This window comes from Mya arenaria, chromosome 1 (genome assembly GCF_026914265.1).
Source record: "Mya arenaria isolate MELC-2E11 chromosome 1, ASM2691426v1".
Classification (NCBI taxonomy): Eukaryota; Metazoa; Mollusca; class Bivalvia; order Myida; family Myidae; genus Mya; species Mya arenaria.
The window spans coordinates 52,206,477-52,230,324 of NC_069122.1; the positions used below are offsets into that span (position 1 = coordinate 52,206,477).

Sequence of the window (23,848 nt, forward strand, 5' to 3'; positions counted from 1 at the left end):
TAAGTTAGGAAATGATGTTTTATGAATACCGCCCTTGGTGTTTAGTGTACCTTACTTTGACTACAAATAAGCCACCGATGCTCTTAGGTTAAGTAACTGTGTAAATGGTACCCAGCGTACCCTCGAGTATTTTCAGTTTTATTTTCTGTAAAAACATAAAAAATATGTTATTTGCTCTGAACTTCGAAAGTGAATAAAGACAGATGAAATTGATATGTCATTTAATGCATTATACAATAAAGATAACAACATTTTCACATACAAAAATACAACTGCATAGATTCTAAAAATACAAAATGGACGTTCTTTTTTGGCCACGTGATATCGAAGGTCACTGCAATACAGCGGTAACTGCGTCAAAGTCAATCCGACACCTACAACAGTCTTTTTGGCACCCCTCGACTAATACAAAAGCAATTCAACCATCTCGATTGGTAGAAGCAAAAAGCCCTAAGTGTTTTATTGTACTTAATATCACTAAAACTATTTTGGCTTTTATCCTTCGATCCATAAATCAATGTGAAAATGATATAAAACAGTGAATGTGCTAGGCAATGCATCACAAGATGAATGGTGTTATGGAAGAACATACAAAACTGTATATATATCAAGCGGTCTTAGTCTGGTTAATGTCTATTATTTAGAGGTTAATACACGGCGTAGCCGGGCCGTTGAGTGATAATTGGCCCGAGTGACTCGTAATGGCCCGAGACGTAGTCGATGAGTTAACTCACTCTCAAATTAAATTTACTGTTATTATTTAATTTTTTAAAAGTGTGCAAAACAGGCAAACAACATTTTGTTATCATTTTTATGTTCCCATTCCAATTTCAATTGATCACCTTGAAAATTCCACAACACGTCTATCCGAATTTTTCTGTACGAATCACTGACATCTGTCTGTTTATGTCCTGAATAACTGAATTCAATTCAATAAACATGAACCTTTAGCAAGTAGAACGACTGTTTGTACTTAGATAAACCAACACCTCGAATTATTGATGTCAACATGTATGAACATTTGCTGTTTTTCAAGTAAAATCAATTTTGCCGCTTCCTTTGTTTTTTTTTTAAATGTCAACGCAGAATAAAAAACGCCGCCCTAACGGTCCACACTGGTTATCAAACACTAGCATATCTTCCTAAAATGCGTTCGCGTTTGCGTCCCTTTAGGATTTAATTATAAATATGTTCAAGCAGATCAATACATTTTGATTTATTTACGGTCAAGACATTATTTTACAGTCGCCAAAATTGATTTCAAGGCGAAAATTGAATTCACGTGCGAACGTTCTACTGGCCGCAAAATAATAATCGAAAATCGGCCCGGGCCGCAAAACCGATAATCGCTGAGTCATGCAACTAATCGCGAAATCCCTGTACAAATGTGTTACTATATATAGTAACATATGTATTAATCATAGATAAAAGCACGTATATTTGCCAGATTTTACATTCGTATTGTGCTTCACATACAGTCATACTGCATATTTAGGATTCGTGAGATATACAAACAGTTACGTATGAATACGGTTACAGAGTTGATGTATAAAATGTCAATATGATCTGTACAGTTAGTAACCAACATGATATCAACATGAAAGACATTATATAAAATGAGCATATACTTCAGTATACAAATGGCGTCACATTTAACACAATGGGCCTTTAATTAAACATTTTGATAATCCTTATATAGTGAGATGTACATGTATGTGAAGGTTGTTCAACATTACGTAACAATTACATTTCTGGCGTATGTTTTTTTTAACTTTCAGTACACCCTGTGATTTCCATGGAATTTTTGTACAAACAACTTAAAATTACAATCAAATATTGGCTGGTTCCATGAAAGCTCTAATTATCACACGATTTTTAATTAGATAATTGTTTTAATTTAGATTTTTAATTAAACCAACGCTCCTTCAGAAATTGTTTACAGAAGGCAGCATTGATCCTATTATGTTGTAACAATGTCATAATTTGTTACCTTCTAATATAAATGATGCTGTTATAATAATACTTTTAAAAATCATATGTAGTAGTAGTATGATTATTTCTATTATCAATTAATACCAATATTAAGCTTAATCGTTGTACTAAATATCGCGAAAGTGTTATAAACAAATCTCAGGCAATGTATATTTATAAATAAGTATATGTTGCAATCTACGAACGTTTTGTTTTAAGGACAAACCTGTCTACTAAGATACACATATGCAGAGTAAATTAATTATTTCTACACGCGACATTTGTACTATATTATTACTACATTTTTTTTATTTTATTACCGTTTTACAGCCCCTGTCATCAAGCAAAAATATACATGCATCATTTGGAATAAGGTCAACATTGAGCACTTCTATAATAACTCTAAAACTAGTCATACGTGAAGTTATCCAACATACCAGATACGTTGCAAAACACTACTTGCACGTGTACGTGAACTACTTCTAACCGTAACGCCATCAATGTGCATTAAAACAGGGTATTCGTACACATTGGGATTCTTGGCTTGTCGGTGTAGTTTAGACTGCAATATGTGTATACTTGTACATGTTTAGATCGTGTAGCTGATGTCACCAACATTTGAACTGTAAATATATTGGCGACATCAGTTAGACGATCTTAACATGTACAATGTACACATGCTTCCGTATGAACTCGTGTGAAAGAGATTATCAAGTATTTCATTATGTAAGGACATACTAAAGATGACATGTAAAATAAGAACACATCTATTTTAGGATTTAGTATGTCTAGACTTACAAATATAGTTTTGAACTGTATTTTAAGATCCAATTCACCTTCTCCACGTGCGCGTAGCTACAAGACCAGTACGCGGGCATGTAGCTACAAGACCAGTTCACGTGCGTGTAGCTACAAGACCAGTACACGTGCGTGAAGCTACAAGACCAGTACACGTGCGTGTAGCTACAAGACCAGTACACGTGCAAGTAGCTACAAGAACAGTACACGTGCGTGTAGCTACAAGACAAGCGCACGTGCATGTAGCTGCATGACAAGTTCACGTGCATGTAGCTACAAGATCAGTACACGTGCACGTAGCTACAAGACCAGTACACGTGCATGTGGCTACAAGACCAGTGCACGTGAATGTAGAAACAAGACAAGTACACGTGCATGAGGCTACAAGACAAGTAAACGTTGATGTCGTTACAAGACAAGTACACGTGCATGTAGTGTTTCCCAGCCCGTCTGGTATTGACAAAATGACTATACAATGCATACATTATCACATGATTTGCATTTGCTTCTTCGGTTAATCTTGTCAACACTATATTTCAGGAAGATTCATAATTCAGCATTATTATAAATAAAACAATTATTTTAAATATATAATTGTATCATGAAGTCAATCCGGTCAAAAATAAAGCCTTCGTTTCGAGATAAGTATGTAGAATTACCTTCTGAATATGTTTGCATCGCGCCCTTTAAAAACTACAAACTAAATTCAGGTATTTTAACAATCCGTAAACGTTATACACAGAATACTTTGGCCGAGTGTCAATTCCACACAGAACCACAAATAATACCAGGAATACTTCAAATATCCATTGCAAAGTGTCAATACACACTCTAAATTTGACTATGATATTCAAAGCTGTATTTGATAATGCTGGTTTAACATTGTGCAAAATGAGGGATGTAGAAACTGTTTCCTTGCACCTTTCGGAAAGCCACGTTAATTCCTCTGTTTCTTTGTGATTAAAACTAAATCATTATAAGATGATGGATTAATGAAATAACCTGTTTCACATAGTGTATTTTGAGATTCAATCATCTTCATTTTCCATGAGATTTCAATTTAAGGTGCAGCTCTATTCCATTCGGAATTCCTCGGCCATTTTCTCGAAAATAACCTCGGATGTATATGGACGGTTTACATACTCAGAAATCGGTATGTTTAAGTCCGCTGCAAGTAGATCGCCTTGTAATTTAATTTAGCAGTTAAAGTTAATGACTTAACTCTTGGGCATCTTAATTATGTTTGCAACAATACACTTCACTGGCAATCAATTTAAACTAAGATAAATAAAACAAAACAACAACACTACATTAAATTAATGATAAAATTAAAAAGATAAAATGTATTCTACTGATGTACAGGCATATATCCGAGGTTGTTTTCGATAAAAATGACCGAGGAGCTCCGAATGGCTCTTTTCAAATCAAATATGCACAAGAAAACATTATATATTAAGTGACTATGTCCAAATGTACCAATGGCTGATATTCTATAGCATACACTGCGAATGTCCAATAGGCAAGTAATACAGAGTTTGGCACTAGTCCTAAGGCTTCACTATAATGGTTTTTCACACTTGCTGCATTACCTATTTCGCTGTCTAAGTGCTCGTTTATTCTGTGTTTCTATGACGACCCACAATACGTATGACATCACAAGGAGCACAGTTGAAACAATGCTAAATAGACTGAGAATAACAGAGCATTTGGCTTTTCTTTCTCCCCTTCTCGGGTCCCCATCACGATACAGACGAGCAGCAGAGAGCGACAGGTACATTGCAACCGCTCCTAAAGGCATGTTGAAACATATACACACAAGGCAGGCGAGAGTCAAGTTTGTATCTGGAACATAAGTTGTGCTGTGATGAGTTGAACCTTTTGGCTTTAAAACGTCACCTGCGTTCCTCTCCATGTCGGAGTCCGTTTCGTCTGTCGAATATTTCGTGCGCTTGATTTGTTTGTCTGACTTTGAGTTTGGATATTTAATAACCACTGGTTTGTAGGCAACTTCCGGTAAAGTCCGCGGTGAATCCGCCATATTGGTTGTCGTTGACCTTGACCTTCAGCAGTAAATATTGTTCAAACTTCCTCTTCAAACAAATATCTTTCCGTCATCGATAGTTCTCAGACATTTTTTCTGAAAATATACAAAAGAGTATTGTCACGAAGAGTCTGGAATTTCAGATCCGCTAGAAATTAAATTTTGACAAGAAGCTTTGATAGATGGCGCGAAGTTTCGTGAAGTCAATTTCACCCAGTTGATTAGATTTCGCAGCTATGGAATTCACAACGGTGTCAAGAAGCCTAGATCTAAGGGAAATATATGATAAGGCTTGAAAAACAATTATAGAGACAACATTGAGAATGCCGAAAGGAAAGAATAAGAGAGAAAATAATAATTGTTTTAATTTGCCTATAGTAATGTAATACAAAACAACACGAATTGTTTCTTTACGAATTACAGTAGAGCACTGTGTTGAAACATGACACTTCGAAGAAACATGAATATCATTTTTTTTAAATTGTTTGTTCAAATTGAACAGAGAAATCTAAGCAATAAGGTCAGGCCCTGCCGCCTAACATGCGCTTCGATTTTATTTCATGTTAAAATATCAATCAAAAATAACAAAAAACCGTACACGAAACATGCAAGATGACAAATTTGATATCAATATTAGTTTAAAATTAGCAATTGTTTATCAATGTATATTTGTCTTATAATATACAGAGAAACTGAGAGGTATTTATTAAAATACTATATCAAATCTTATTAAGAGTGATTTTTGTCAAGGGTTATCATGTGACTAGTGAATATTTTCATTGATTAAATAGTTATGGTCAATAGTATTTACCCGGAAATATAAATACTCAGATTTTCCCAAGCTAACCTCCCGATACAAACAAAATTTCACCGTTTTAATAATATACACACGTTACTTTGGAAACAACAGGATCATTGATCAGCTACATTAAATCCAATAGCTTGAAGTTCATCTTATTATTTGTACCGCCATGGCAAAACCCAATTATGCGATCTCTGTTTTATATGTGTTATATAATGATGGGTCGGCGTCATGTCCATTGACTGGGATTTAAACCCACTTGTAGAGCTCACCATCAAGCGTATCGTAACATTTGCTAGTGGTCAACATTATATTTTGTCTTATGAGAAGGCTTTCTAAAGTTTTTCTATACATTTTTTCAGCAAATAAGCAGTCAGCTTTTACTGATTGTAATCAGGTGAAGTGGTGAATATAAACAGTGGTTGGCCCAGTTAGTGGGTAAGTTACAAAGTATTTAGACCACTAAAAAACTTAAAATAGTGTTAGTATGTACTTACAAACATTTAATGGTATTACGACTTCGTCGCATCAAACTCTTTCAATCTCTTAAATACATACTAACAATATTTAACAATTAAGTAATAGATACAGTACGAGTTTTTCTTCAAAAGTGTCCTTTTACGGTTTTTTACGTCTGAAAGAGGACACATTTGAAGAAAAAACAAGTAACTGTATCTGACTTATACGACGATAAGTATATTGCATATATAAGTGAGCAAACAAATGCTTAAATAAAAAAAATAGATTATCATGGACTTTCTAAATACAATGTATCGGATAGTGGGATTACCCGGAATTCTCGAGAACGGTCCGCTTACAACAGTAAGAAGACACTTTTTCAATAGCTCTGTTGTCGTATAAACGACGTTACAAAGGTTGAAAGCCGCCTATATCATATAAACAAGCCAATCGAACTAGAGAAGAATATACTTTTAAGCTAAATACTTTCTTCCTTTTCTTTTGTTTTTTTCTGTTTACATCGATTTTTAACCAAATCAATTCATGCGACCTTTAAAAGACAGCCGACCTGTTACACTCATTTTACGATTAATCATTTTTTAAATGAATAGAAAAACTACCATCAGGGATGTTATTATAAACACAGCATGCAATCCCAGAGGATTGAAACTGTGAACGTTAACTGGGAGAAACATGCTACCTTTTACCTTTTGCTGTCTTAAACATTGGAGAACCAAAAGCTTGGCGCTCATATTTCAAGCGTAATTTTTGGTTGGAACAATGTTATGTTGAATGCCGTTCAATAGTGTGTGTTTACCACGTGATAAATTACGCCATATATGCTCCGGCCGAAGGCAACATTTTACTTAACATGAAGACTTAAAACCAAGATAAATGTTCTTTTTTTTCACAATTTTAAACAAAATACAGTCGAAACCCGTTGGCTCGAACTCGCTTGGCTCGAATTCCTCGTTGGCTCGAACTGGATGAAAAGGACCGATATCTATATACTGAATGTAAACATTCCCGCTTGGCTCGATATTTCCGAGGCTCGAGGTTATTTCGCCGGTCCCTAGCACTTCGAGCCAACGGGTTTCGACTGTAAAGGGTAGTCTTAAAGCCTGCCTTGGTTTCATTACCGGGGTTTGATTAGGTGATTAGTTTACTCAGACACTTTGACAAATCTGTTTCCAAACTAACGTTTTGACAGTGCTCCATCAGATGGCGGTTATGGGAAAAAGGTTTGTCGAAGCAAAATATCGCCTTCCGACCTAGCATTTATGACGCAAATTATCACGTGGTTTACACACACTGTTCAATTAAACGACAATATTACAAACAGCGGTAATTGTACAGATTGCTTTATATATATAAAGGCCAAACCAAACTATGTTTACATTTAGCGTAAGGTATCAATTTGAAAGTATAGAAAGTACCATAGTGTTTTTTTTCAACAAATGCGCTTGCTTTTACCAATGCCAATAACATAGAAAGCTACAGTTGCATGGGAAAAATAAGCTTCACCATGTAAATGATATATTTCTGGACCCAGATCATTGGTATTATAACTATTAAGCTCTTTAACATAATATTTCTCACGATAATTCGATCTAGGTAAAATAAGATATTCTGACAGCTGAAAAAGTCTCGCCGAATCACGATGATAATTTGGCATGGTTAAACGCACGTACACTCGTCAAACATAAACAAAGTTCTTATTTCAAAGGAAATAAACAAATACCCATATGACAAGTAAGCATTGAATATAAATACAAGATTGTTTTTATTATAATTATCATTATTATTATTATTATTATTATTATTATTATTATCATTATTATTATTATTATTATTATCATTATTATTATTATTAATTATTATTATTATTATTATTATTATTATTATTATTATTATTATTATTAATATTATTATAATAATAAAATTATTATTATTATTATAATTATTATAATTATTATTATTATTATTATTATTATTATTATTATTATTATTATTATTATTATTATTATTATTTTAAATATTATCATTATGATTATTATAATTATAATTAAGGCCACCAATATTATTATTATTATAATAATATTATTATTATTAATATTGTTATTATTGTTATAATTATTATATAAAGTTAATTAATATAAATGAGAAGCAAATAACACACACAAACATATATATGACTGACTCCTCACGTAATACCTCAACCTAAAGCAAGAAGGCGTGCGGAAGGACGGAATACCACAAGTACATGGAACTACAGACAGGAGAAATTATCATATTTAATGTCAAGACTAATTGTCTCTTTGTTATAAATGAATTTATTCAAGACAACAAACATTCCAAGATAGAGTGCTACTGTAATATATTCATAGTAGTTCTCGACGCGCAAAACTTCCATTACAAAGAGGAAATGCTTCGCTTAGGAGGAAACAAGACTTTCGCATACCTTTTCTCTGAAAACTTTACATTGAAATAATACAAAATCGTTGTTAACAGCTAACGTAGGACAGTAATAAGAAGAAAGATACCTACCCATATACTTATTAAAATGGTTCTTTTTTTAGATGGTCTAATTTTGAATTACATGAACACAACTTGTATCAATTGCAAAAAGGTTAAATTTACAAACATTGTGTTTAAATGTGTCTCTTGTTCACTAAATAATAAAATACTCCAATTAAAACCGTTTTTTAATTGAAAAAGAAATTGACAACACGAATTCCGATATGGTTAGCTGTTGCAGTGATGGTTTATGTACATGGGTGTGTGTTCCCTGTCCAATAATTGTATCTGCATGATCTTATAACCAGACCTTTGCCAGGTGCTAGCTTCACTTTTCTGATCGTTTGTGTTCAATCAAATAATTTGTTCATCTATGAATTTAAGGGCTACGCCTTGAAACGTTGAAAACTAAAATAAGAGCATCGAAAAAGAATCGCTTCGCTCGTCTGTTGTGCTTAAGTCAAACACGACATATCTCAACAACCGATCAAGACATCTCAGTGGCTATTGAATTACTTCAATTCTGCGAATGTAAAACTTTAAAGAAAACTTGACTTGCACCTCTCCGTCAGAGCCGAAATTTATTTGGTTTAAAGTGTCGGTAGGGGGGGGGGGGGTTAGGGGTACTCCCCCTAGAACAATATAAAGTCCGAAATAGTGTATTTTTGACATTATTCATCACCTTTTTCTCCAATATTCAAATACAATTTAAACTCTGACAATTTAAGGGGGTGGGGGGGGGGCGCTCGCTGGGTGCCCCACCTCCCCTGGATCCGCTGGTGATATAATTACTCTATATCCTCATTCAATATGATAACTTATCTTGATCATTTAAATAAAATAACTTCAAAAGAACTATGCAGAAGTTTTGTGAGCAAAATACACAGACGTTCTGCTGAGTGGATCTGTCCAAGTACATTCTGTCAGTTGAAATGATAACCATTTAGAATTATAACACATTTGAGCAATTGATATGTTTTATAAAATGTTCCTTAAATCTCCAACACATGTTGAACATCGGTCAACACAATTATGAAATGAAACATACTCAGCACTTCTATTTTACCTTTCCATTTTACCACGATATATGCCTACCTGCCCACCTCATTATTTTGTGATATAATGTAAGTGGAAACAAATAACTTATGTTGGCCTAAACGAAGATATTGGAAAACTGGTGCACGATCATTTTTGGTTAAAAAACCCCATAACTTTCGATTAAAGTTTTCATTCAATTCGGTATAAATAGAACCAACTATCAAGGCATTAACAAAAGTTAGTCTTTTTGACACCTTATAGTGTATCTCGTATGAACACCAGTTACATCAATTTGGTTCGACATTGACCTTATTATGTTTCTGAAAATATCTGATTAGAAAAATAAAATCAACATCAGTAGCCATTGAGCTTATGTCCTTTTCTTGAATTGACAATATAAGCATTCCCCCTCTTCGGGATGGGGTATGTTTTATATCCATTGACGACGGTTTAAAGATGAATATAATTAATTATAATATCTGTAATGAAACTAATGATAAGATTGTAACTACCTTAAGTATAATTATCCACCTTACTTCCAAAAACATCAGGAATATATTCACGTTAAAAGTCCATTTAGACAAACTCCTGTCAAATATGTCTCATTGTTGTATCTTACAAGTACGACGCAGACGACGTATCTTGCATAAATCTTATTTGTTTCGAAATTAACAGTGTTCCTACATCATTGTAACATTTTGTCAGTGTTGCTGCAATGTATTATTCTATGAAATGAACAAACAAGATGCAAGCGTCGATACTACCGCTGTTTTTCAAGAAAATCCAATAGTACGCAACAGCGCGGGAATTATTCGTTATCCTGAGAATAACTGTCTGTCTGTCCCTGTTCACAAACGTATTCCATATCATTTACATTGAATACATACACATGTAATATGCATTATATGTTAGGTACAAAATAAACAACTTCTACACTTGTTTTGAAATTTTCTTTTGGCTACACGGTTTTGATGTGTTTGATGTTCATAGGTTTGCACAATATTTGATAGTTTGCCTCATTTGTATGTGTCATGAGTAATTTTTCAACTACAGCAATTAACAAAACTGCCTTCTCAAATGAAAAGTCAAAGTATTGATGTATAATGAAATCGTCTTGCAAAGGTTTAAAAGTGGAAGCTTTTAACATTATCATTGATACAAGTTTTTACATATGCACTGGGAGACTCAGGTCAAAACCTGTTTTTTTAAATTTGTTTTTGCCATATTTATGCAATTGCGGCCCAAAACACTATTTCCATCCAATTACTTGAATAAAACACTGTCAAAGACAATAAAGCTATATGCAAAGCTTTTCATTTGAACTGTAAATGAACATAACTGCAGTCTGCGATGAGAGATCGGGGTTATTCAGAATTTATTCTATTTTGATGCAACTTCAACTGCTGTACATAAAAGAAGCCCGCTTTACTAACGACGTTAGATTTTAAAGCTTTAATCTTACCAATCGCATGATTGCAATAACCCTTGTATAATACCCTAGCCAGTTAATGGACCTTTTATCGACTGTGGAAAATTGGCAACGATGGCGCTCAGACACACAGAGGTCAAACAAATTAAATTTTGAGAACAAAGCATACCATTGTAAATTTATGTGTCATTATGCACTAAATGCAATCCAATTTGTAACCATTGGATTATCAAAAGGCATTTGCACCAGCTTACATTACAAATGCCCATGGACATAGGCACATAATCGTTGACTTATGTTGGATATTGAATTAAGGTGATTTTCTAGAAATCAGCAATTTAAGCTACTGAAGACTGATAAGCTTATGTGTTTCCAGGCATGCGGGAGAGTTAAGATTTGTTAAAAAAATGGAAACGGTATAAGTCCACAGAATAAGAGACTGATTTGCATTTTACCAGAATGTTAACACAAGCTTTACATGTGAGTACTGTTTAACAGAACACGCCATATATAAGTTTATAATTTCGATAATTCCGGCAGAAAACCATACAAGTTTGAAGAATAAGACCTTTTTCTCAAAGTTCTGATTTGTTCCATATATCAAAATTATATGACATTACTATTAATACAACGAACAACAAAAGGCAGCCACACATGCATGGTAAATATCCCCCCTCCCCTTCAAAAACAAATCATACAGAACCTCATAATCAAGCAACATGACGTTAGAATACGTAACTTCAAATAGGAGAAACTACTCATTTTAAATGTAAAGACTAATGATCTCATCGGAAGTAAAGCATTAACATCGGAAAGGAAACATTCCGGGCGCTGATGTTATTGTAATATATTCATAGTTGTTCTAGACGGAGCTAGTTTGTATTACGATGAGGCAATATAATATAAACAATGCCAAGTTGGAATCTATATTATAATGAGAATGTTTCAATGTTAAGAAAACAGGTACATATGTAACGCAAGTAGACAAAAAACATTCGCATAACGATTCAATGAAAAAATAAAAAAATAAAACTATGCCTGCGCCGTCGTTTACATAATAATTAAGTAGGATACTTATAAGAATTAAGAAAGTCTAACCCATATAGTTATTAAAAAGACTCTATCGCTTTTAGGGATAGATATGGCATAGTTTACATGAAAATTCTTTTAACGATGGCACATCGTTATCATTTAAAAAAGAAATATGTTGTTCATAAATATTAAAGTATAAAAGCTTGAAAAACTCAACTGAAAATTATATAAACCTCGAAATTGAAAACAATCTATTTAAATGGGTGTCCATTTATTCGTCCTAATCAAATGGCTCCATTTGAAATTTGAACAGTTAAAACAGAAATTAATCAGCATGAAATCTGAGGGTGTGTGTGTGGGGGGGGGGGGGGGAGGGTACTTTAATAGGAGTATTGGTGCATTGATTACATGCCTCGAGTGTGGTGAATGTCACAAACTTGTATCCATACAATCTGGATGAGTAGTTTGGCTATAATTAGTTATGGCTAAGTGTAACTTATGTCCTTTTCAAAGAAAGAAAGAACAAAGACTTCGAAAAGAATAAATGAAATTGTAACGATATGTCAAAGTTGCACGTAATAATGTTAATGGTTTTCTAATATAACATTTTAGTATTGACCGATGTCAAAAGACGACATGAATACGACTCCAAACGCATAAACGTACTCTTTCCTTTCCCGCTCATATTTTGTATTATAAGACATTGAGCATGAGCCCAGGGGACTAATTCAGTCGTATAACAGTCAGATTCCATTCTTCAAAACAGAGTTTGCAATGTTCTCATTGCTTCAATTTTATAACTCTATATTCAAACTCAGTATGAAAAATAGACATGGTCATTTGCATGAAATGTTTTGAGAGAAGCCATGTTGAAGATTTGCGAGTAAAATATACAGAATGTTTCGCTACTGCGTGTCCCTGTCTACTGGTATAATTGTCAGTTGAAAGAGAACCAGATGAAAGAGCCACACATTGAAATGCTCTCTTTATCCTCAAAATATCAGTCAACTCAATTATATTAACACGGGAAGACCCAGTAATAAAACACTAATCATCACCTTAGTGCAAGAGCTAAATATCAATTTATATTCGCAGTTATAGTGTTATTGCGTTGGGTGACTTTTTAAAATCGTCTTTTTCAAGATGCCAATATATTATTTAAAATTGTCCAGAAGGTCATTGAGAACATCGAAATATAACATGCTTTACTAACTAATGTTAGCCAGACGGCTACACCAGTGCCAGTGGCTAACTTTCCAACAAGTCGTTCCACAGAAAAGTTATATATATATTTACAATCGTTTAAACTTTTACAAATTATCCGCCACTTTGAAAATCATTCGACCTTTTTACATAAGCCCTATCCAACTCTAACTCTAACTAGCCAAATCTCGCTCTTACCCTAAATTTATCCTCAGAGAAGAAAACTGGGTAGGATGGGATCTTCGGAAACTTCTTCAATCGAATCATACATTTCACTTCCTCGAATAACTTCTTTAATTTTGAAATAACACAGAATATAAGTGTTTCAGCAGTTATAAGTTACAACAACTAAATGGACATAATAAACATTTAAAGACTATTACCAGGTTGTCGCCTCAATAATTCAGCTTCAATCTAACTATACTTACACACTTTTAGCTCATTTAATGATTAAAGATGCACTCTTACTCCCAAATAAGATTTACCACAATTAATACAATTGTTTTAATATACCACAAAGAATGTATACATGTCGAAACTAATGGTTTTTATGAAGGATAACGAGGTTAATTTTAAAGAAAGTTGCAGGAAACACGGTAATTCTACCTTATGAGACTATAGTAGACCACAGTAAATATTTTAGCATTCACCAATCATTTAATATTTTTGCGCTTTCTGCTGTTACACACACGGTCACAGTCTTGTCATCACTAATTAATATTACCATTAAATGCATTATTTAATTAGTAGTTAAGGTTCATCACTCAAAATGTATGTTGGTTATACATGTGTATGTGTTGATTTTGAATAAGAGTATCACTTTAAGCTCTCATGGACAGAGCTCCGATTTAAACGTATAAAATATTAATATTTAATTCATAGGAGATGAAACGAGAAAATGCTTTGTCAAAATTAGAACCTATTTGTGAGAATAGTAATCGACTATTCATATCGAGGAGCGAACCTTTATGATTCAGCAACTAATAGAGCTAAAACAGTAACTTTCCTGTTCATTTACACGTCATTTTATAAAGCAATTGGCAATAATGCTAAACTTGAACTCCTGGTGATCCCATATAGTGTTGGTATCGTTTAAAGTGTCAAGCTTGAATAAATAATATTAACAGTAAATTACTGCAAATACAGTATCGATGTGGTTATTGCACTTTTTAATTTTGAAATTAATTTCAACTGAATCCGGACAAAGACTGGCTCATTGATTGTTCTCTCAGAACAAAAACCGTGTTTGTGATGTTGTGTTTCGAATATGTAAAACAAATTATTTATATTTACATACCACCCTTTCAAATAGTTCAAAAAAGATAGGGTAACCAGAAACAAACAGTTCACAATAATTGGATGCCTCGAGTAAGTTAAGATGTTTAAAACTACCTTGTATTTATATGTCATCCTGTGTAAGCAAAGGATTGAAAACTATGTTCACCTGAAAACAAAATCTAGACATTTTTTTATAAAAACAGATGTTCAATTGTTAAATCTATTACGTATCATGTAAACGGCGTCATTTTTTTCAGTTAACAACTTATAATTGATCACTGTCCAACATGTATCGTAACGTTTCGCCAGTACTACTGCAGTGCAGTACTTAAATTTAGTCCTTCAGGGATATATGTTTACACTATTCAATGGATGTTTTTTTAGACAGAAAAAAGTGCAAACTTCAACTTCCTTAATCTATATTGCAAAGGAAACGTTTAGATGTCCGTGAGTATTTAAACATTCGTTAATTTACAAAAACAATATTTGCTGCCTTTTCATTTAGAGCAGTCGCTGGTCAAACGCCGTGGTTATTTTCGTTTGTTAAGGGAAGACGCTGAGCTTGAACAATTGCATCATATACACGCGCATACCTGTCGGAATGTTTTAACGATAAGACCCACAGGGTGCAAGTCTGGTTTATTACTGAAACACCCGATTCATTCCAGGCGATTACGCACATTAAGCCATTATGCAGACATAATAGTTTAGAGAGATGTGTATATCACCTTAAATTGTCCCGTAGACATTTACTGTAAAAAGACCAATTGACTGCCATTCGGGCGGTGTCAAGTTTGAAATAATCAATACACCGCAACGTAAAGAGGAATTTACGTAATACTATGTAAGTGTTTGTATTAACAACCATTATAAAGCTAACGTTCATGTCGCGTTCTATAAGATTCATATGGAAACCGTTTACTTAAAATTGCATTTCAATAATACTACAGAAAATACAGGAACAAAGCAACGAAAGAAATATTTACCATTGCATTCTCATAAACTCCTATTAGACACACACACAAAAACCGTTAGATTTACAAACACATAAAATGTTCGTATCTTGTTTCTGTTTTTGAACGCTGCAATTTGACGTCAATAGGTGATAAGGGAAGGGTATGTGTAAGCTGTAACCTGTACTCCTTACTTCAACCAAATACTTGCTCGAACAAGTCAAACCAGTGTTTTGTTAAGAACTGCGCTGCGGAGGGTCATAACTTAAATAATAATTATACTCCGACACAGCCGACGACGACACCGGGGCTACTATTTAAATGTCTTATTGTATTTCCATACTGAGTGATATTCCTATATCATTGACGACCGTAGCATTTGACAACACTGGGATACCTCCACATACGACCTAAAATGTTGATGATATTGTTGTTCGACCATATGGGCTTGATGTCATTTGCTGACAATACTGCGATATTTGTCCTGAAGCTGGCACTGGCTCTATTTCACTTCCTTCTTACTGTCCACTTATAAGGATAAGGAAAGAGCAAAAGCCTTTTTATACACATATGAAGTGTCTAAAAAGTCTATGCAAGATGAATATTAACACCAGCCGCCAGCGAAACAGGAAGGAATTCATCGGGTTTAAACTTGTTTTCACGCTTTCCTCAACATTTGGTACTAAAGGTTAATAAATTCAATTGCTTCTTGAATCTTATGAATACGCTTCTGTATAGTTAGTTGATTTTTAAAAAAATAATGTAGTGTGAGCTTTCAGAGAAGTTGAACAAGAATCAACATTTAAACACATGTATAATATAATTCAAACAAAATGGAAAATTTCCAGTATTATTACTCGCAAATGCTTGGTAAATATTCACCGTTTTCTTTGGTTGAGAGGAAGTGTTGTAAAACATAGGAAGTGATATTCACCGCCAAGAAGTATATTGTCGTAAACAAATATTCGTGCGCAGAAGGACGTTAATCCATTACAATATAAGCGGTGACAATGGAACACGAACCGATTTCTTCCAAAAACAATCTTCATTCCCAATAGAGTTGAACTGCTCACGAAATTTTAAGAAAAATGCTAAACCCACTCGTTGCGTCTTCAACAATTCTGTGTCAAGCAGAAAAAAGCAAGCATTAGATTGTATATCGAAAACAAAACAAACCTGCTAAGATTAAGGCGTTTTGTCTTATCCCACCCATATCAATCAACAGAAGCCAGAGACCAGTGATGTACAAGCTTCAACCAAACACATGATATACGCTCAATTAAACAAAATATAGTAAATTTAGAGATGCACTAAAACTACCAATTAAGATGTACCACAATTAATAAAACAATTTTTATTTACCGAAAAGGATGAATAAATATCGAAAACAATGTTTTTTTAATGAACGATACTGTGTTTAATTTGAAACAAGCTTGCAGAAAACACGGTAGTTCTGCCTTATGAGTCGATAGTCGATCACTTTAATTTTTTAGAAACCACCAGTCATTTCATATTTGAACGTTTTCAGCTATTAAATACACGGTTACAATATTGTAATGAGTGAGTAATGTTTTCCATAAATGTATTAATTAGTAAGTAGTTAAAAGTTACTCCCTTAAAGTTTATGTTTGTGATACATGCGTTTATATTGATTTTAGATACGAGTGTCACTATATGCATAAAAAAATTCAAATTGAAACAGGTTTACTTATGGTTTCGAAAAATTCAAGCAATTTCTGACATATTTTAAAATTATGTGAATATAAGAAATCGTATTTTAATTAATGATAAATATTTACCATTTATACATTCTTCTTATATTACGAACTAAATATGTGCAATGTATGGCACTTTTGAACGGGAGGAAGTCCCTTTAAGTATATCTACCGTATTTTTGTATAATTAGAGACGCAATTTAGGAGAGTTGATTGAGCAGACAGTTTGAATATACAGAGACAGCTTAAAATCGTAAAGAAAATGGAAAGCAATTATATTCTTGTCAGTAGAAAAATACAAATTCCCCACCACGGCATGTACACAATCAAGGCAAACAGTTTTTATTGGAAATAACATTTATGACCCAAGCAGGAGTTTTTTTTGAATTTTACTATAGGAGATTGTATTGAGATTGCCCTGTTAGCGTTTTGTTTACGCACTCGCTTCTCACTATGGGGCCCTGGGTACGATTCCTGGCCTGGGCGCATGTGAGTATGGGGTTGTGGCCGCAAAGCCGGACAGATGTTTTTTCTCCGGGTACTCCAATTTACACCCCTACACAAGACCACACACTCGCATAAACACGTACCAAAGAGAATGATTTATATAGCATTGTATTGTTTTTTCACACAATCCTTGTAAAATAATTACGTTTAAACAAATTTCACAACAATAAGACTCTGTCAAGTTATAAATTGGAGGCCAACGACAGGTTATATAGAATCTGTTGTGATTGGCGTATGTCCCTACTTATGTTTTATATACAGCCTTAACTAACAATACTCCATAGGTTTGACACACTACCTTTCCTTGTATGTGTACTTACGTTTACACAGAAAGGTCGTCTGTGAATTAAAATTCGTAAACGAAACTGGTACGTGTCGAATCACTAAATGACGTTGCACTAAAAAGAAGTCCACTTTTTCAATAGGCGTACAAGAAACAAGTTTTTTTGAATTATCTGCAATCATCGATAAAATATATTACCAAGATGATGAAAGTGCCAAATAAAAAAAACATTCAGCGAGAAATTTTAAACAAAGTCCTTCATTTATAAAATAAGTTTTATTCTACAGCAGAAACAGAAACTATAACGACTAATCTAGTCGTACTATGGTTTTGAATAATAGAATATAAGACCAAGATTTGACGACCAATCAAACGAGTAAACACAACAGACGATAAGGCGCCAGCAGTAGATAGACTGCGAAATATTACTTTTGATTCAACATGTGCATCTAGAATGTTTTTTTAATTTTACGTCATCTAGGAATAATCATTACGAACAGTCCAAAGTGTGCATTCAAACTCAAGTCGCAAAACTGCAGAACTTAATGTCATCTTAAATTTTCTTCTGTTTTCGTATTGATGATGAAAATTGATGAATTTTATTACCATTTTAAATTACTTTTGGTTTTGTAAAAGCAATGGTAAAATATAAATAGTGTTTTTCTGAATCTGAAGTTATTTTGTAAGTATGGCTCCCTAAATGTGTATAATTTAAAATTTTAAAACTTGGCCTAAATCTGTTGTTTCAAGTGCGTTAAACGCGTCTAGCTTATGTTAAGGACACGCATAAATTGTGTGATTAATGTTACATAATTTTGAGTTGACAACTGAAAAGGGAGTATACGTGTATCTTATTTTAATATGACAACATTGGTAAGAGAATGTATGAAATAACTGTACATTTAAATCGAAGCGTCCATTATAACCGTTGTGGTTACAGCCTACGCACAGTCTGGAGAGGGCATCCAGGATCCAGGATTTGATCTTTAAGGGGACGATACTTCGAGGCGTATCGATTTGGATTGCGCCCCTCTCTCAAAACCGAAATGTATTTTGTTTGAAGGTGTTGGCAGGGCTTTTGGGAAAATTAAAACGATTTCTTGTCCTACTCCTATATTAAAATTTAAAGTAGATTTGGACGATTTTGGGGAAGGGGGCACCGGTTGCCCACCCGCTGGATCCGCTTATATTTATATCGCGCAATGATATCTCATTACTCAATATATGCTGTACAGACATACACAGACACTAAGATATCATATGCCTGAAATTCATTTGAAGTCAACTTATAAAGTAACGTATTTCACTTAAGCACCCACCTGCACATATATAATAAACTCGTCACGTAATATATCATTATCAAACACAAAGGCGTAAAGAACGCTCAAACACAACACGAAACTACAAACAGGAGTAATTTCTCATGTCAAACGTCAAGACTAATTGTCTTCTTGGGAGGAATGCATTAACAATAGACAGGAAACATTCCGGTACTGCTATTGTAATATATTCATAGTTGTTCCAGACGCACCCATCTTGCATTAGGACGAGATAATAGATTATGAATACTGCCAAGTTAGAATGCATATAATTATGCTTCAATGGTAAAGTACTATTAATGCAAACAACACAACTTCCGCACCATTTAAATGAAAAAAAAACAAAACAGCTTTGGATTAATTTCTATGTTGCGTACAATTATGACAAAAGTAAGATACTTATCCCTTTATGTGTAGATTATTAAAGGACGAATAATTGCGCTTGTGTTTTACGAAATTGTACCAAACATTTCGTTGAAAATGTCTTATAGTGTAATTTATAGGTCATACTTTAATTTAACAATAAAGCTCGTTGGGCATATATCTGTATATCTATTGAGTCAAATTCATCTGTAGGAACCAGTTCTGGTGTCCGCTTCGAGCTGTTTGGAGAACATGTCCCTCATGAAACATGAATAAAGAGATGAATAAAACGCAAGAAGCATTGCATTACAGTATGTATAAAATGCTGGCTTCTGAAAGGTCAGTACATAATTATACTTCCAAATTCGTTTAATGTCCCTGGTAGATGTATATTTTTTTTAATCGAATGCAAATAGCATGAAAAATCAAACGCATAAATAAGAGCATGCCAACGTTCTTGATATATAATGTTATCGCATGAACATATTGAATTTCCACAGCTGGTTCTTTCTTTCATCCTGTTGGACATTTTGTGGGGGCCTTGAGCGTGAATTTGAAACTTTACCACCAGCAACACTATACTTTAGATGAAAATATTCCGTCTATTGTGGAATTTACACATATATTATATATTTCGTTGGTATGCAACAATGCACAGCGTTTGAGGGTCTCATAATAAAAACGATACATGTAGCTAATTCATAGCTTATATTTTCTCTGTTATGTCATACCGACTGAAAATAAAATTTGATTTAATTTGATTTGATTTGATTTAATATCCACATGTTTGAACGCTGCTGTACTGTGGTCAAGCGGTACGGATTGCCGCTTATAATAAACGTTATACTGGGTTTGAATTACAGTTGTGGAATACATGTTGTTCAAACTATTTTGATGTCTTTATTACTTCATTACTTAAATAAAAAGCACGACATCGGATAGAGGTTTAAAAAAATAACAAATTAATGAACATCTGCACACATGAGGGTCTAGTGAGTACATGTATATGTATAATACCCGAATCGTCCTGTAGCTTGCTTCATGTGCACTACTTCTAGTAAGTACATTGTTTAAATATTTGTGTGTTGTCTTGATTGCTTCGACCAACGACGACAATGTAAGTAGTATTATTATAAGCAATGCTCGCTTTACAAAACAAGTGCAGTGTCTGCCTTTTTTTCAAATTACCAATACATGTTTAAAATAATCTTATCCGAAAATGGGAATAAAAGTATCAATAATTAATGTCTTTGAAAGTAAAGTTACTTGTTCGTATCTAATACTAAAATTTAATTTCAATTATCTTAAATAATCCCATTTAATATTTTCAGATTAATGAACTCTCTAAACTTCACACACAACATATGCAAAATATGTTATAGATAAAACAAACGATACAAATAACAAAGCAGTATTTCAACAGACAAAGGGCCAAAAGTGAAAAATATCAAACGTACTTAAATGCAAATGTTGACTTCTGAAGGTCAGTTAATTATTATGCCACCTTCATGACTGATTCCGAAAAAAAAGTTTCTTCAGGCAATTTCTATTTCTGGAATTCTATTCCCCTAATAAGAAGGATCTTAGTGTAAGGCTTTTATCTTTACCTCATAGTATGGTAAAAATTATCGACCCTGCCCAGTTACAATTTTAGGACGTTTTGGAAATCATTCTCTTAATAGAGAAACAAATATATCGTCTGCATTAAACATAAAACTAGGCAGTTGTAGGTCCACATAGAATTGATTATGTGTCGGCATTACGTTCTAGTAATTAATATGGACAACATCTGGATGCACAATTGTATCATATTTATTTTAGCTATGAGTAAATTATTATGTAGTATAAAAAATATATTTCAGCATAGAAAAAGACATAATATATTTTATTTGAAATTGGAAAAACATAATTTTAGTTTACGTTAACAATTACCTTGATTTAAATAGTCCTCTCTGCTTGTATTGAAATGATAAATACGTTCACTTTTATCATCCATGTAGAATACACTCCTAGAAAATATGTTCAATTGTCTTAAAAGCCTGCTGTAAATGACACACCTTGTAATAACCACATTTGTTTTCAGTTAACAACACCGTTCCACAATTATCGTCGTAATATTACATCAATGTTACTGCAATTCATTATTCTATCAAATGAACGAAAAAGATGAAAGCCGAGATAGTGCCGCTCTCTTGCGAGGAAATCCAATAATACACAATAGCACAACGATTGAATGTAATACTGAGGATATGTGTTTGCACTGACAACAAATATGAATATATCGTTTGTATTGTCACAGGTTGAATAAAAATTACAAAGGAAAGATAATGCATTATAAGTTGTAAAGATTGTTAACAAATGTTGATTATTGTCATCATCTTTAGGCCGTATAAAGGGTTCGCTAATTTAGAATTAAATCATGTAAATTGTTTACTACACTCCCCCTTACTCTGTTGCATTTGTTTTTGAAGTTCCGGAACTTTTGACTAATCAGTTTTCGAAGGTTGGCAAAAGTGTAACCTTTGTTATTCGAATCTTATTAAAGATACTCGCTCATGTTTTTCGTAAACTACATTTTATTTGTATGACGAAATAAAGTGTAGCAAATCATTAGGAGTGTTAAAAAAATGTTATGGCAAAAGCTGGAACCCTTCAACAAATTGCCCTGGTGGCCCGTGGTTGAAGCGTAGATTTTCAATGCTTTCATGTTGTAACCGGCGTGGGTTCTCACTTCACTTTAACCAAAATTCATTTTATACTTAAACAGTATTTGTTCTGCAACTTCGAAATCATAGAGTAAAAAAGGATAAAATTAGTACATTCAGATGAATTACCGGAAAATCTTATTTTTTGACAAAAACATGAGCGAGAAGCTTTAAGTTTTAATATATCTAGTAAAATGATGCCTTAACAAGAACTATCTTACACTTCTAGTGTTGTATTATTACTGAAATAACATGCACCATTTTGTCATATGTTATCTTACCGTTGTATTATTGTATATGTTGTTGTGTTTAAATCTCATAAAATCCCTTCACTATTGCCAATAGCGTGACTCTGTCCACATATTTATGTATTTATAAGAAATTACTTTAAAGAATACACAAGTAAACCAAGCCAGCTCATACATTTTGACAAAGACATAAAGATTGTTGTTCAACTGTGTTATCTAATAAGTTAGATGTCAATGACATACCTTGCAATTATCACATTTGTTTTCAATTAACAACTTGTATAATTAAACACGGTTCCACCATCATCCTTGTAACATTTCCACAGTGTGAATGCAATATACTATTCTATCAACTGAACAAAAAAGATGCAAGCCGAGATAGTGCCACTCTCTCGGAGAAAATCCAATACTATGCATAAGCTTGAGGATTACATGTAATTGTGAGGTTAGGTGTTTGTATTCACAACAATTATTAATACACAAAAGGTAATACTCGATAGTTATCGTATCTGCGACTTGTATAAATTCTAGGTCATTCTGGGTAGTAAAGCAAATATTAATTTGCAGCCCATCAACCCAAACTTTGGAACGGGAATGGTTATGTCTACGATACAAAATGCTTTTTGATCGTTTATAATGCTTTTGAGTTTTTGGTTTTGGTTTGATACCGTTACGAAGAAGCCCCTGAGATTTGCATGGTAACGACGGCCCTCTCCTTTGAGATGTTGAAAATACCCGTGGAATACAATACATGATATGGCAAAATGTAATGAATTCGAAAAAAAACAACACTTTTAGGCCTATGTCTTGACGGCACAAGAACGCTGGTAAAAGCAAGTTTAAAATATAACATTATTAATCTTGATTCCGTTTTAAAGACATATTTCGCTTTTTTACTTACTGCATATTATGCAATTAATACAAGTTGGTTTTTGCACGGATAAACTCGCACGAAATATTTGTTTGTAACGGTATCAGATTCCACCACTTTGAGCTTCATCAATGATCGGGAAAGGTTGTAAATCACGTATATGAAAAGGTTGGTTACCCCATTTATTTAACGAACAGTGAGTAGTTTCTTACATTTTTATCACAGATAAACCATTTGACAAAACTGACTCTTCCCTCGCAGCAACTGGCTATCACTATTACTACTACTGCTACTGCTACTACTACTACTACTACTA

The 23,848-nt window shown here is 33.5% G+C and overlaps 1 long non-coding RNA gene across 2 annotated transcripts; it reads right to left on the reverse strand.

The window, feature by feature from the left end:
• Positions 1–204: 204 nt before the first annotated feature.
• LOC128237207 (uncharacterized) lies at positions 205–23,028 on the reverse strand. 2 transcript variants are annotated; one of them, XR_008261526.1, is made up of 2 exons: positions 22,905–23,028; positions 205–4,906 (listed from the first exon to the last, which is right to left on the reverse strand). It is a non-coding gene; the product is annotated as an uncharacterized LOC128237207 (long non-coding RNA). The 2 variants fall into 2 exon arrangements; XR_008261525.1 differs by lacking the exon at positions 22,905–23,028 and adding an exon at positions 21,641–21,846.
• Between the last annotated feature and the right edge of the window lie 820 nt (positions 23,029–23,848).